Source organism: Pelmatolapia mariae, linkage group LG2 (genome assembly GCF_036321145.2).
Source record: "Pelmatolapia mariae isolate MD_Pm_ZW linkage group LG2, Pm_UMD_F_2, whole genome shotgun sequence".
NCBI classification, from domain to species: domain Eukaryota; kingdom Metazoa; phylum Chordata; class Actinopteri; order Cichliformes; family Cichlidae; genus Pelmatolapia; species Pelmatolapia mariae.
In genome coordinates this window covers 18,282,756-18,298,188 of record NC_086228.1, presented here as the reverse complement: position 1 = coordinate 18,298,188, position 15,433 = coordinate 18,282,756, and positions in this window count along the sequence as shown.

The window sequence follows — 15,433 nt, the reverse complement described above, 5'->3', positions numbered from 1 at the left end:
TCATTAATGGCATACAGCTAGATGTCATTAATGGCATACAGCTAGATGTCATTTATGGCATACAACTAGAGGTCATTAATGGCATACAGCTAGATGTCATTAATGGCATACAACTAGAGGTCATTAATGGCATACAACTAGAGGTCATTAATGGCATACAGCTAGATGTCATTAATGGCATACAGCTAGATGTCATTTATGGCATACAACTAGAGGTCATTAATGGCATACAGCTAGATGTCATTAATGGCATACAACTAGAGGTCATTAATGGCATACAACTAGAGGTCATTAATGGCATACAGCTAGATGTCATTAATGGCATACAGCTAGATGTCATTAATGGCATACAACTAGATGTCATTTATGGCATACAACTAGATGTCATTAATGGCATACAACTAGAGGTCATTAATGGCATACAGCTAGATGTCATTAATGGCATACAACTAGATGTCATTTATGGCATACAACTAGAGGTCATTAATGGCATACAACTAGAGGTCATTAATGGCATACAGCTAGAGGTCATTTATGGCATACAACTAGAGGTCATTAATGGCATACAACTAGAGGTCATTAATGGCATACAGCTAGAGGTCATTAATGGCATACAGCTAGATGTCATTAATGGCATACAGCTAGAGGTCATTAATGGCATACAACTAGAGGTCATTAATGGCATACAACTAGAGGTCATTAATGGCATACAGCTAGAGGTCATTAATGGCATACAGCTAGATGTCATTAATGGCATACAACTAGATGTCATTAATGGCATACAACTAGAGGTCATTAATGGCATACAGCTAGATGTCATTAATGGCATACAGCTAGAGGTCATTAATGGCATACAGCTAGATGTCATTAATGGCATACAGCTAGAGGTCATTAATGGCATACAGCTAGATGTCATTAATGGCATACAGCTAGAGGTCATTAATGGCATACAGCTAGATGTCATTAATGGCATACAACTAGATGTCATTAATGGCATACAACTAGAGGTCATTAATGGCATACAACTAGAGGTCATTAATGGCATACAGCTAGATGTCATTAATGGCATACAGCTAGATGTCATTAATGGCATACAACTAGATGTCATTAATGGCATACAACTAGAGGTCATTAATGGCATACAGCTAGATGTCATTAATGGCATACAGCTAGAGGTCATTAATGGCATACAGCTAGATGTCATTAATGGCATACAGCTAGAGGTCATTTATGGCATACAACTAGAGGTCATTAATGGCATACAACTAGAGGTCATTAATGGCATACAGCTAGATGTCATTAATGGCATACAGCTAGAGGTCATTTATGGCATACAACTAGAGGTCATTAATGGCATACAACTAGAGGTCATTAATGGCATACAGCTAGATGTCATTAATGGCATACAACTAGAGGTCATTAATGGCATACAGCTAGATGTCATTAATGGCATACAGCTAGAGGTCATTTATGGCATACAACTAGAGGTCATTAATGGCATACAACTAGAGGTCATTAATGGCATACAGCTAGATGTCATTTATGGCATACAACTAGAGGTCATTTATGGCATACAACTAGAGGTCATTAATGGCATACAGCTAGAGGTCATTTATGGCATACAACTAGAGGTCATTAATGGCATACAACTAGATGTCATTTATGGTATACAACTAGAGGTCATTAATGGCATACAACTAGATGTCATTTATGGTATACAACTAGAGTTCATTAATGGCATACAACTAGATGTTATTTATGGTATACAACTAGAGGTCATTAATGGCATACAACTAGATGTCATTTATGGTATACAACTAGAGTTCATTAATGGCATACAACTAGATGTTATTTATGGTATACAACTAGAGGTCATTAATGGCATACAACTAGATGTCATTAATGGCATACAACTAGATGTCATTAATGGCATACAACTAGAGGTCATTAATGGCATACAACTAGAGGTCATTAATGGCATACAGCTAGATGTCATTAATGGCATACAGCTAGATGTCATTAATGGCATACAACTAGAGGTCATTTATGGCATACAACTAGAGGTCATTAATGGCATACAGCTAGATGTCATTTATGGCATACAACTAGAGGTCATTTATGGCATACAACTAGAGGTCATTAATGGCATACAGCTAGATGTCATTAATGGCATACAGCTAGATGTCATTAATGGCATACAGCTAGATGTCATTTATGGCATACAACTAGAGGTCATTTATGGCATACAACTAGATGTCATTAATGGCATACAGCTAGATGTCATTTATGGCATACAACTAGAGGTCATTTATGGCATACAACTAGATGTCATTAATGGCATACAGCTAGATGTCATTTATGGCATACAACTAGAGGTCATTTATGGCATACAACTAGAGGTCATTAATGGCATACAGCTAGATGTCATTAATGGCATACAACTAGAGGTCATTTATGGCATACAACTAGAGGTCATTAATGGCATACAACTAGATGTCATTAATGGCATACAGCTAGATGTCATTAATGGCATACAACTAGAGGTCATTTATGGCATACAACTAGAGGTCATTAATGGCATACAGCTAGATGTCATTAATGGCATACAGCTAGATGTCATTAATGGCATACAACTAGAGGTCATTAATGGCATACAACTAGATGTCATTAATGGCATACAGCTAGATGTCATTAATGGCATACAACTAGAGGTCATTTATGGCATACAACTAGAGGTCATTAATGGCATACAGCTAGATGTCATTAATGGCATACAGCTAGATGTCATTAATGGCATACAGCTAGAGGTCATTAATGGCATACAACTAGATGTCATTAATGGCATACAGCTAGATGTCATTTATGGCATACAACTAGAGGTCATTAATGGCATACAGCTAGATGTCATTAATGGCATACAGCTAGATGTCATTAATGGCATACAACTAGATGTCATTAATGGCATACAACTAGATGTCATTAATGGCATACAACTAGAGGTCATTAATGGCATACAACTAGAGGTCATTAATGGCATACAGCTAGAGGTCATTAATGGCATACAGCTAGATGTCATTAATGGCATACAACTAGATGTCATTAATGGCATACAACTAGAGGTCATTAATGGCATACAACTAGAGGTCATTAATGGCATACAGCTAGATGTCATTAATGGCATACAGCTAGATGTCATTAATGGCATACAACTAGATGTCATTAATGGCATACAACTAGAGGTCATTAATGGCATACAGCTAGATGTCATTAATGGCATACAGCTAGAGGTCATTAATGGCATACAGCTAGATGTCATTAATGGCATACAACTAGATGTCATTAATGGCATACAGCTAGATGTCATTAATGGCATACAACTAGAGGTCATTAATGGCATACAGCTAGATGTCATTAATGGCATACAGCTAGAGGTCATTTATGGCATACAACTAGAGGTCATTAATGGCATACAACTAGAGGTCATTAATGGCATACAGCTAGATGTCATTTATGGCATACAACTAGAGGTCATTTATGGCATACAACTAGAGGTCATTAATGGCATACAGCTAGAGGTCATTTATGGCATACAACTAGAGGTCATTAATGGCATACAACTAGAGGTCATTAATGGCATACAACTAGATGTCATTTATGGTATACAACTAGAGGTCATTAATGGCATACAACTAGATGTCATTTATGGTATACAACTAGAGGTCATTAATGGCATACAACTAGATGTCATTTATGGTATACAACTAGAGTTCATTAATGGCATACAACTAGATGTTATTTATGGTATACAACTAGAGGTCATTAATGGCATACAACTAGATGTCATTTATGGTATACAACTAGAGGTCATTAATGGCATACAACTAGATGTCATTTATGGTATACAACTAGAGGTCATTAATGGCATACAACTAGATGTCATTTATGGTATACAACTAGAGTTCATTAATGGCATACAACTAGATGTCATTTATGGTATACAACTAGAGGTCATTAATGGCATACAACTAGATGTCATTTATGGTATACAACTAGAGGTCATTAATGGCATACAACTAGAGGTCATTAATGGCATACAACTAGAGGTCATTAATGGCATACAACTAGAGGTCATTAATGGCATACAACTAGATGTCATTTATGGTATACAACTAGATGTCATTTATGGTATACAACTAGAGGTCATTTATGGCATACAACTAGAGGTCATTAATGGCATACAACTAGATGTCATTTATGGCATACAACTAGAGGTCATTAATGGCATACAACTAGAGGTCATTAATGGCATACAGCTAGATGTCATTAATGGCATACAGCTAGATGTCATTTATGGCATACAACTAGAGGTCATTTATGGCATACAACTAGAGGTCATTAATGGCATACAGCTAGAGGTCATTTATGGCATACAACTAGAGGTCATTAATGGCATACAACTAGATGTCATTTATGGCATACAACTAGAGGTCATTAATGGCATACAACTAGATGTCATTTATGGCATACAACTAGAGGTCATTTATGGCATACAACTAGAGGTCATTAATGACATACAGCTAGATGTCATTAATGGCATACAGCTAGATGTCATTTATGGCATACAACTAGAGGTCATTTATGGCATACAACTAGAGGTCATTAATGGCATACAACTAGAGGTCATTAATGGCATACAGCTAGATGTCATTAATGGCATACAACTAGATGTCATTTAAGGTATACAACTAGAGGTCATTAATGGCATACAGCTAGATGTCATTAATGGCATACAACTAGATGTCATTAATGGCATACAACTAGATGTCATTTATGGCATACAACTAGAGGTCATTAATGGCATACAGCTAGATGTCATTAATGGCATACAACTAGATGTCATTTATGGCATACAACTAGAGGTCATTAATGGCATACAGCTAGATGTCATTTATGGTATACAACTAGAGGTCATTAATGGCATACAACTAGATGTCATTAATGGCATACAACTAGAGGTCATTAATGGCATACATCTAGATGTCATTTAAGGTATACAACTAGACGTCATTAATGGCATACAACTAGAGGTCATTAATGGCATACATCTAGATGTCATTTAAGGTATACAACTAGAGGTCATTTATGGCATACAACTAGAGGTCATTAATGGCATACAACTAGATGTCATTTATGGTATACAACTAGAGGTCATTAATGGCATACAACTAGAGGTCATTAATGGCATACAACTAGAGGTCATTAATGGCATACAACTAGATGTCATTTATGGCATACAACTAGAGGTCATTAATGGCATACAACTAGATGTCATTTATGGCATACAACTAGAGGTCATTTATGGCATACAACTAGAGGTCATTAATGGCATACAGCTAGATGTCATTTATGGCATACAACTAGAGGTCATTTATGGCATACAACTAGAGGTCATTAATGGCATACAGCTAGAGGTCATTTATGGCATACATCTAGATGTCATTTAAGGTATACAACTAGAGGTCATTAATGGCATACAGCTAGATGTCATTTATGGTATACAACTAGAGGTCATTAATGGCATACAGCTAGATGTCATTTATGGTATACAACTAGAGGTCATTAATGGCATACAACTAGAGGTCATTAATGGCATACAACTAGATGTCATTAATGGCATACAACTAGAGGTCATTAATGGTATACAACTAGAGGTCATTAATGGCATACAACTAGAGGTCATTTATGGCATACAACTAGAGGTCATTAATGGCATACAACTAGATGTCATTTATGGCATACAACTAGAGGTCATTAATGGCATACAACTAGATGTCATTTATGGCATACAACTAGATGTCATTTATGGCATACAACTAGAGGTCATTAATGGCATACAACTAGATGTCATTTATGGTATACAACTAGAGGTCATTAATGGCATACAACTAGAGGTCATTTATGGCATACAACTAGAGGTCATTAATGGCATACAACTAGATGTCATTTATGGCATACAACTAGAGGTCATTAATGGCATACAACTAGATGTCATTTATGGCATACAACTAGAGGTCATTTATGGCATACAACTAGAGGTCATTAATGGCATACAGCTAGATGTCATTTATGGCATACAACTAGAGGTCATTTATGGCATACAACTAGAGGTCATTAATGGCATACAGCTAGAGGTCATTTATGGCATACATCTAGATGTCATTAATGGCATACATCTAGATGTCATTTAAGGTATACAACTAGAGGTCATTAATGGCATACAGCTAGATGTCATTTATGGTATACAACTAGAGGTCATTAATGGCATACAGCTAGATGTCATTTATGGTATACAACTAGAGGTCATTAATGGCATACAACTAGATGTCATTAATGGCATACAACTAGAGGTCATTAATGGCATACAGCTAGATGTCATTTATGGCATACAACTAGAGGTCATTAATGGCATACAGCTAGATGTCATTTATGGTATACAACTAGAGGTCATTAATGGCATACAACTAGAGGTCATTAATGGCATACAACTAGATGTCATTAATGGCATACAACTAGAGGTCATTAATGGCATACATCTAGATGTCATTTAAGGTATACAACTAGAGGTCATTAATGGCATACAACTAGAGGTCATTAATGGCATACATCTAGATGTCATTTAAGGTATACAACTAGAGGTCATTTATGGCATACAACTAGAGGTCATTAATGGCATACATCTAGATGTCATTTAAGGTATACAACTAGAGGTCATTAATGGCATACAACTAGAGGTCATTAATGGCATACAACTAGAGGTCATTAATGGCATACATCTAGATGTCATTTAAGGTATACAACTAGAGGTCATTAATGGCATACAGCTAGATGTCATTTAAGGTATACAACTAGAGGTCATTAATGGCATACATCTAGATGTCATTTAAGGTATACAACTAGAGGTCATTAATGGCATACAACTAGAGGTCATTAATGGCATACAACTAGAGGTCATTAATGGCATACATCTAGATGTCATTTAAGGTATACAACTAGAGGTCATTAATGGCATACAACTAGAGGTCATTAATGGCATACAACTAGAGGTCATTAATGGCATACATCTAGATGTCATTTAAGGTATACAACTAGAGGTCATTAATGGCATACAACTAGAGGTCATTAATGGCATACAACTAGAGGTCATTAATGGCATACATCTAGATGTCATTTAAGGTATACAACTAGAGGTCATTAATGGCATACAGCTAGATGTCATTTATGGCATACAACTAGAGGTCATTAATGGCATACAGCTAGATGTCATTTATGGTATACAACTAGAGGTCATTAATGGCATACAACTAGGGGTCATTAATGGCATACAACTAGATGTCATTAATGGCATACAACTAGAGGTCATTAATGGCATACATCTAGATGTCATTTAAGGTATACAACTAGAGGTCATTAATGGCATACAACTAGAGGTCATTAATGGCATACAGCTAGATGTCATTTAAGGTATACAACTAGAGGTCATTAATGGCATACAACTAGAGGTCATTAATGGCATACATCTAGATGTCATTTAAGGTATACAACTAGAGGTCATTTATGGCATACAACTAGAGGTCATTAATGGCATACAACTAGATGTCATTTATGGTATACAACTAGAGGTCATTAATGGCATACAACTAGAGGTCATTAATGGCATACAACTAGAGGTCATTTATGGCATACAACTAGAGGTCATTAATGGCATTCAACTAGATGTCATTTATGGCATACAACTAGAGGTCATTTATGGCATACAACTAGAGGTCATTAATGGCATACAGCTAGATGTCATTTATGGCATACAACTAGAGGTCATTTATGGCATACAACTAGATGTCATTTATGGCATACAACTAGAGGTCATTAATGGCATACAACTAGATGTCATTTATGGCATACAACTAGAGGTCATTTATGGCATACAACTAGAGGTCATTAATGGCATACAGCTAGAGGTCATTTATGGCATACAACTAGAGGTCATTAATGGCATACAACTAGAGGTCATTAATGGCATACAGCTAGATGTCATTAATGGCATACAACTAGATGTCATTTATGGCATACAACTAGAGGTCATTAATGGCATACAACTAGAGGTCATTAATGGCATACAACTAGAGGTCATTAATGGCATACAACTAGATGTCATTAATGGCATACAACTAGAGGTCATTAATGGCATACATCTAGATGTCATTTAAGGTATACAACTAGAGGTCATTAATGGCATACATCTAGATGTCATTTAAGGTATACAACTAGAGGTCATTAATGGCATACAACTAGAGGTCATTAATGGCATACAACTAGAGGTCATTTAAGGTATACAACTAGAGGTCATTTATGGCATACAACTAGAGGTCATTAATGGCATACAGCTAGATGTCATTTAAGGTATACAACTAGAGGTCATTAATGGCATACAGCTAGATGTCATTTAAGGTATACAACTAGATGTCATTTATGGCATACAACTAGATGTCATTTAAGGTATACAACTAGAGGTCATTAATGGCATACAGCTAGATGTCATTTAAGGTATACAACTAGAGGTCATTAATGGCATACAGCTAGATGTCATTAATGGCATACAACTAGAGGTCATTTATGGCATACAACTAGAGGTCATTAATGGCATACATCTAGATGTCATTTAAGGTATACAACTAGAGGTCATTAATGGCATACAACTAGAGGTCATTAATGGCATACAACTAGAGGTCATTTAAGGTATACAACTAGAGGTCATTTATGGCATACAACTAGAGGTCATTAATGGCATACAGCTAGATGTCATTAATGGCATACAACTAGATGTCATTAATGGCATACAGCTAGATGTCATTAATGGCATACAACTAGATGTCATTTATGGCATACAACTAGATGTCATTTAAGGTATACAACTAGAGGTCATTAATGGCATACAGCTAGATGTCATTTAAGGTATACAACTAGAGGTCATTAATGGCATACAGCTAGATGTCATTAATGGCATACAACTAGATGTCATTTATGGCATACAACTAGAGGTCATTAATGGCATACAGCTAGATGTCATTTATGGCATACAACTAGATGTCATTAATGGCATACAGCTAGATGTCATTAATGGCATACAACTAGATGTCATTTATGGCATACAACTAGATGTCATTTAAGGTATACAACTAGATGTCATTTATGGCATACAACTAGAGGTCATTAATGGCATACATCTAGATGTCATTTAAGGTATACAACTAGAGGTCATTAATGGCATACAGCTAGAGGTCATTTATGGCATACAGCTAGAGGTCGTTAATGGCATACAGCTAGATGTCATTAATGGCATACAGCTAGATATCATTTACGGCATACAACTAGAGGTCATTAATGGCATACAGCTAGATATCATTTACGGCATACAACTAGAGGTCATTAATGGCATACAGCTAGATGTCATTAATGGCATACAACTAGAGGTCATTAATGGCATACAGCTAGATGTCATTAATGGCATACAGCTAGATATCATTTACGGCATACAACTAGAGGTCATTAATGGCATACAGCTAGAGGTCATTTATGGCATACAACTAGAGGTCATTAATGGCATACATCTAGATGTCATTAATGGCATACAGCTAGATGTCATTTATGGCATACAACTAGAGGTCATTAAATATTTTAATTCCATTATCACTGCTTTTTACTGAACAACCCAGGTCACAGTGAACAGAAATCAGTCAATGTGAAACAAACTCCGGAGGCAGTGTCAGTCCACCCAGGCAGCTCCGTGACTCTCCAGTGTTCACTTTTCTCCAATAACAAAGAGAACAGAAGCGAGTGCCCAGATGAACACAGAGTGTACTGGTTCAGAGCGGGATCAGGACAATCCCATGCTACCATTATTTACACTCACAGAAGCTGCAGTCAAAAGCAAGAGGGAAGGCGTTGTGTCCACAGTCTGTCCAAAACTGTTCAGAGCTCCTCTGATGCTGCGATCTACTACTGTGCAGTGGTCTCATGTGGAGAGATCGTGTTTGGTGAAGGAACTCAAGTGGAGACAAGTATGTAGTCACCAATTTATCACTATAATTTATTCATAATTTATTTTTTTAAAACGTTGTTTACATTTATTTAAACATGTAAGGTAATTTAACCTCCTAGGACTTGGCATCCACAAAGGTGGACATCACATTTTGGGTTGTCTAGATCAAAATACTAAATTTTGCTCTACAAGGGCCTGGTATCCACTTACGAGGACATTATGCTGCCACTGTCCTATCGAAATTTAAAGCGAATGTCCTCATGTGTGGATCTCGTTTTTTTCAGAAACACAAATCAGGTAAAAAAAAAAAAAAAATCACGTAACTCTTTGTTTTTACATTCATCAGGTTCATAACTCCCAGCCCAAATAGCAAAGAGAAATTAAAAAAGCATGCCATGAAAGAGCACGGGTCTTAGGAGGTTAAGCTTGATTTTTTTTTACGACTAAACCAGAAAAACAAAAGATCTAATTTGATCTTTGCAGCAATAATTACTTGATGTTGTTTATTATGAACTATTTAATGAGTCTTTAAAATTCACTCCTTCGGTGAATTTACTTTTTCTTGGTAAATTTACATAAAATATGTTAAGTAAATAGTTTGCTTTCTACTTTTGCGTTTGCAGAAATACAATATAATATCATATCTGTGCTTTTTGATTCCAGGACAAAAATGGGACCCTGTTATCATTGTACTTGGGACGCTGTTGGCTCTCTGTGTAATTGTTATTGCAGTCCTTATTCTATCAAGAGATTGAAGGTTTATTTCCCTTTTCTCTTCAGTTAAGCACCCAGAATATCTTTATCTAGAACACAGAAATCATTGTAACAGACCAAAGGTAGAATTTACTAACAGCACTGCCATTAATATGTATTATTACATTTTAATATCTGCAAAAAATAAAAAACAAAAAGACCTAAATGCATGTATTTAAGCATCCTGAACAATTTCACAGCATGGGTTTTGTGTTCTTCTTCACATTGAACAGGTCAGTTATTATGTATCACTTGGCTGTGAATATCTGAATCAATGACAGTTCCATAAGAGTAGAAACATGTTTTATAACCGCAGCAAACTCTATCGCTTACCATTATTTTTATTAGATTACAATGTTTCAGTCAAGGGGACCTTAATCACTAAGGTGAAACAATGTTTACACAGCTACTTAATTAAATAACTCCTATTTACCAATGCAAATTTACAATCAACCAACTGGGAAATAGCAACTCTTAGGCACATCAGGTGCCTAAGAGTTGCACCTGATGTGTAGTATTGGTCAAATAATTTAACTCAATAACAACATTAGTTTTGTAATCGACCCTCCAGAAACAAAAGAAAGAAAATGAGAACACACCTATTTTTAACATTTCATTTGTCAATAACATACAGATCCAAAGAAGGACCAAAAATATATATCACAAATTCTAAAAAAAACTTAATTAGTTAAAATTAGTTTGTATCTATGCTAAAAACTTTCTTTTATCTACTCGGTGATGTGTATGACTAAAAAGAATGCAGTTCTTTGGGTGACAACGTCTACAAAGTAAATAATGTTCAATCATAGTCTCCTTTCCTAGATGGTGCTGGACTGTGTTCAATGCCACAAAATCGTAAGGATGTTGTATCATGTTTTATGTCATTAAAGTGGGCTGCTAATGGAAAATTTCAAGCCAGTAAAGCGCACTTGTATGTTCAGTTTTTGTTTCAATTTTTTGACAGTTTTACCTATATATTCTAGACCACAAGGACAAATATGTTGTTTTGCTAGTGTTGTGATTCTAGGCCCAATTTGCACATCTGTAATTTCCATTAAAAAGAGGACATAGAAGGGTCTGACTCAGGGATGTGTCGAGTTATCATAGGGCTTCCATGTAGCCATGTCACGTTTTGTTATAGATAAAATCAGCATGGACCAAACAGTCTCTTAAATTTTGAGGTGGGTCATCAAAAAATCTGAGACAATTCAGCATGTAATTTCAATATATAATTTTAATGTTTCATTTATGAGGTACATATTTATTGTTATGAACAGTAGTAAAAAAAAAAATAATAATTCAAATAGTCCATTCAAGTTCTAAGTGTCTCAGGAAGTTATAGTGAAACTCACATACTCAAACATTACTTTTCAATCACACCAATTAGAACATTGGAGAAAAAAATGCATATATAATTCAACTTCCTGTTGTCGCAGTTAGTGTGTACATTAAAACTACATGACAGTTTATGCTGACAGCATGATGATGTACATTCCAGTGTATGAAGTGCTGTGAACAGTTGATCAGATCGATAAAGCTGGATTATCATGTTTTTGCTGTTGCATGCATTTTTACATGATTTCTAAAAACCATTTAGTGGAAGGAAGCTCCTTCACTCTCTCATTTGGTGTAGTCAGTCTTGACCCATTAATTTGCACTGCTCTGGGTAGATCAGGTCAGTCATTAATGGAGTGGACGAGTTACTTATTTAGAAAAGTAAATCTGGATCCAGATTTAACATTCCAGGGGTCTGTTTTACAGACTTCACATCAGTCAGTGTGAGCTCAGTCCCCCAAGTTAAGCATATAAATTTAAAAAACAATAGTGCAGGTCCATGCTTATAGACAGATCTGGTGCACAAATTTTTTCAGTCTTTGTAAACTGTGTTGTGGAACTGACACCAGGATCTTTCAATCTACTTCTGTAATATACATAATGTAGTCATATATCACCATTGGGCATGTTGCAGCTGATGATGCTGTTCTATGCAATATTGTGTATTGTATGAATACCTGCTTTGCTTTTAGTTTTGATAAAATTCTCACGAGTGCTAATGTTGCTTTAAACTAATAATTATTAAAATATCTATCCATATAAAATAAGGCTATATGTTTACAGCCCACAAACTTAATGTAATTGCTATTCTTTTATTATTGTACCTCTGCAGCAGTGTCCATCTTTACTGTTTCTATTATCAAAGATATTGCAAGAAAACAACCTCACTAGGTCATTTTTGACCCACTTATGCATATAAGGGTGTTAAGACCCAGGTCATGATGCTGTGTGTTGTTGGTGCTCCTCACACCTGAAGGTGGCGTTGTTCGTTCTCTCTGTTGTTTGTGCTCATGTAAATTCCAGGTGGCGGTGGACCATTGGCTGAGAATGGAATGAGGCTGGATATAAAGTGGGACCTGTCAAGACCAGCTGCCCTGCCTACTTCCTACTTCCAAACAAGCTGTGCATTTAGCCCTTTGTCTTGTGTTTAGTGATGTGCTTTGTATAGTGATGGGCAGTAACATGTTACAAGTAACGCATTACTGTAATCTGATTGCTTTTTTCAAGTAACAAGTAAAGTAAGGGATTACTGTTGCAAAAAAGATAATTAGATTACTGTTACTTTCCCGTACGCATGCTGCGTTACTGCACTACTAAACCGTGATTTTGTTTGCAAGAATGTCTCATGACAATGCCATAAGCACGTGTGACATTCGTTGTAACAGACGTGTGCAGATCAACAATAGATAATATATCGAGTGCGGGGGAGAGTATGACCATGCAGCGTTTAAAGCGTGGAAGTACTGACCTTACTTTCAGTTTGATTCCGTAAAAACTGACAAACCTCCGCCTGCTCCACTCCTATGGGCTCAAATTGTGGTCATAAATATTTTGTACCTGTAAAACAAATGCGTATTGGTGTACTGAGTTTTGTAACCTTGTAAACCAAAATATCTGAAAGTTTTACATTTGTGCATCTACAGATGAGAGTTTGTGTTTGTGTAAAAAAGATTTTTGTTTGTAAAAAGCATTTACAAGAGTTACAAATTTTTGATTTTATTTATTGTCTGCTGTGTTTTACTTGCATCTATTTGAAAGAGTGAGTCTAATCACAAAAAATATTTTATATGCTGGAATATGCAGAAAAAATGTTTAAATGTTCAACATTTTCTTCAAGTCAAAGATTGTTGTATATAATTTAATTTTTGCTTGATGCAATGTGCATAAAGTTAAAAGATTAAAACTAATAAAACAATTTTTAATTTTGTTTTAATCTTGTTATAGGTAAGTCAGTTCTGTTTCATTTATAGAGTATTTTGTTTGTTGTTTTGGCCATGCCCTTAGGCTTGCTAGCTTTCGAGATTAATAAAATATCTGGTTGTTGTGAAACTGCAGTCCTTGGCAGCGTTGGTCTTTCCTTGGGAGCAGAGAGCGAGGGCGTTATCTTTCTTTTTTTTTGCTTTGTTTTTTTTTTTGTGTTGCACTCCAGTTTCTTCTAGACCAGGGTGTAATAAAGGGTCACAGAAGACATTTACATCTAGTAATAAACCCCTAGTGGGGGCTGTCTTCTTGCAGGTGATCCTGAGGCGTGGTCCTCAAAGTTCTTCTAAGAGGCTTCCTGAATGAGAGAAATGTTTTTAAAAACCTGAAGTCCAGCTTCTTCTTTTTTAAGCTCTCAAAACCATGACCTGGATGACTGAGAACCTGTACGGAAAATAACCACATGCATAGACAAGGGTGAAAGAAGCTGTAGTTAGGTTTATCATAAAGTGATACAAAGTCATGGACGTTAAGTTTTTGTATAGCACTTGTCTGAGGCTTACTGCTTTTTATTTTCCTTTTATTTCTTTTTGTCGTTAGCTGTTTCCTCCTTCACTCATTTCATTCAGATATCTGAGGCTGTTTATGGGTTGTATACATTCATGAATAAATAAATAGTTTAGAGTTCATATAAGCAATACATATAGATAAAATTTCAAGACACCCTGCAATAGGCATAGTGGGTGTTATGTTATGAGCATAGCCTATCACACAGACTGAAAATGATAGAAAGCACCAGGTCTACATTTCTCCAGCATTCCAAAAACCCAGAATAAAAATGAACATTAATGAACACGTTCAAGTCTATACATTAAAACAATTGCAAATATGACTTAATAAAACTATGTTACTCACAGGAGACACCTGAAACCTGTCCCATGCAAGTGCTGACTGAGAGTAAGTAGTATTGTGTGCACTTCCTTCCATTTCACTTCCTTATTCTTTGGTTTTTTTGTGTGTGTTATTGTTGTCACCCCACGTGAGAACAAAGAGTGCTCACTAGGGAATAAAGTTGTGAACAAAATAATAAATTAGCCCTTTAAAGAAAAAACAAATTAATTTAGTTTAGTAATTTTTTGGTTAGTACAAATAAGCACATAGATTTAAGTGAAATCCAACTAAAATTAAGCTGTTGTAGCTCTTTCTTCCTCTACACCTAACCTCACTGCATATCCTGTTAAAGCCCAAAGTGTTCAGTGTCCGTAAACCAGTTCTAAAGAATAGAAAGGGGAAAAAAAGCAGTAGAAGACACAGTACATCACAGAACAA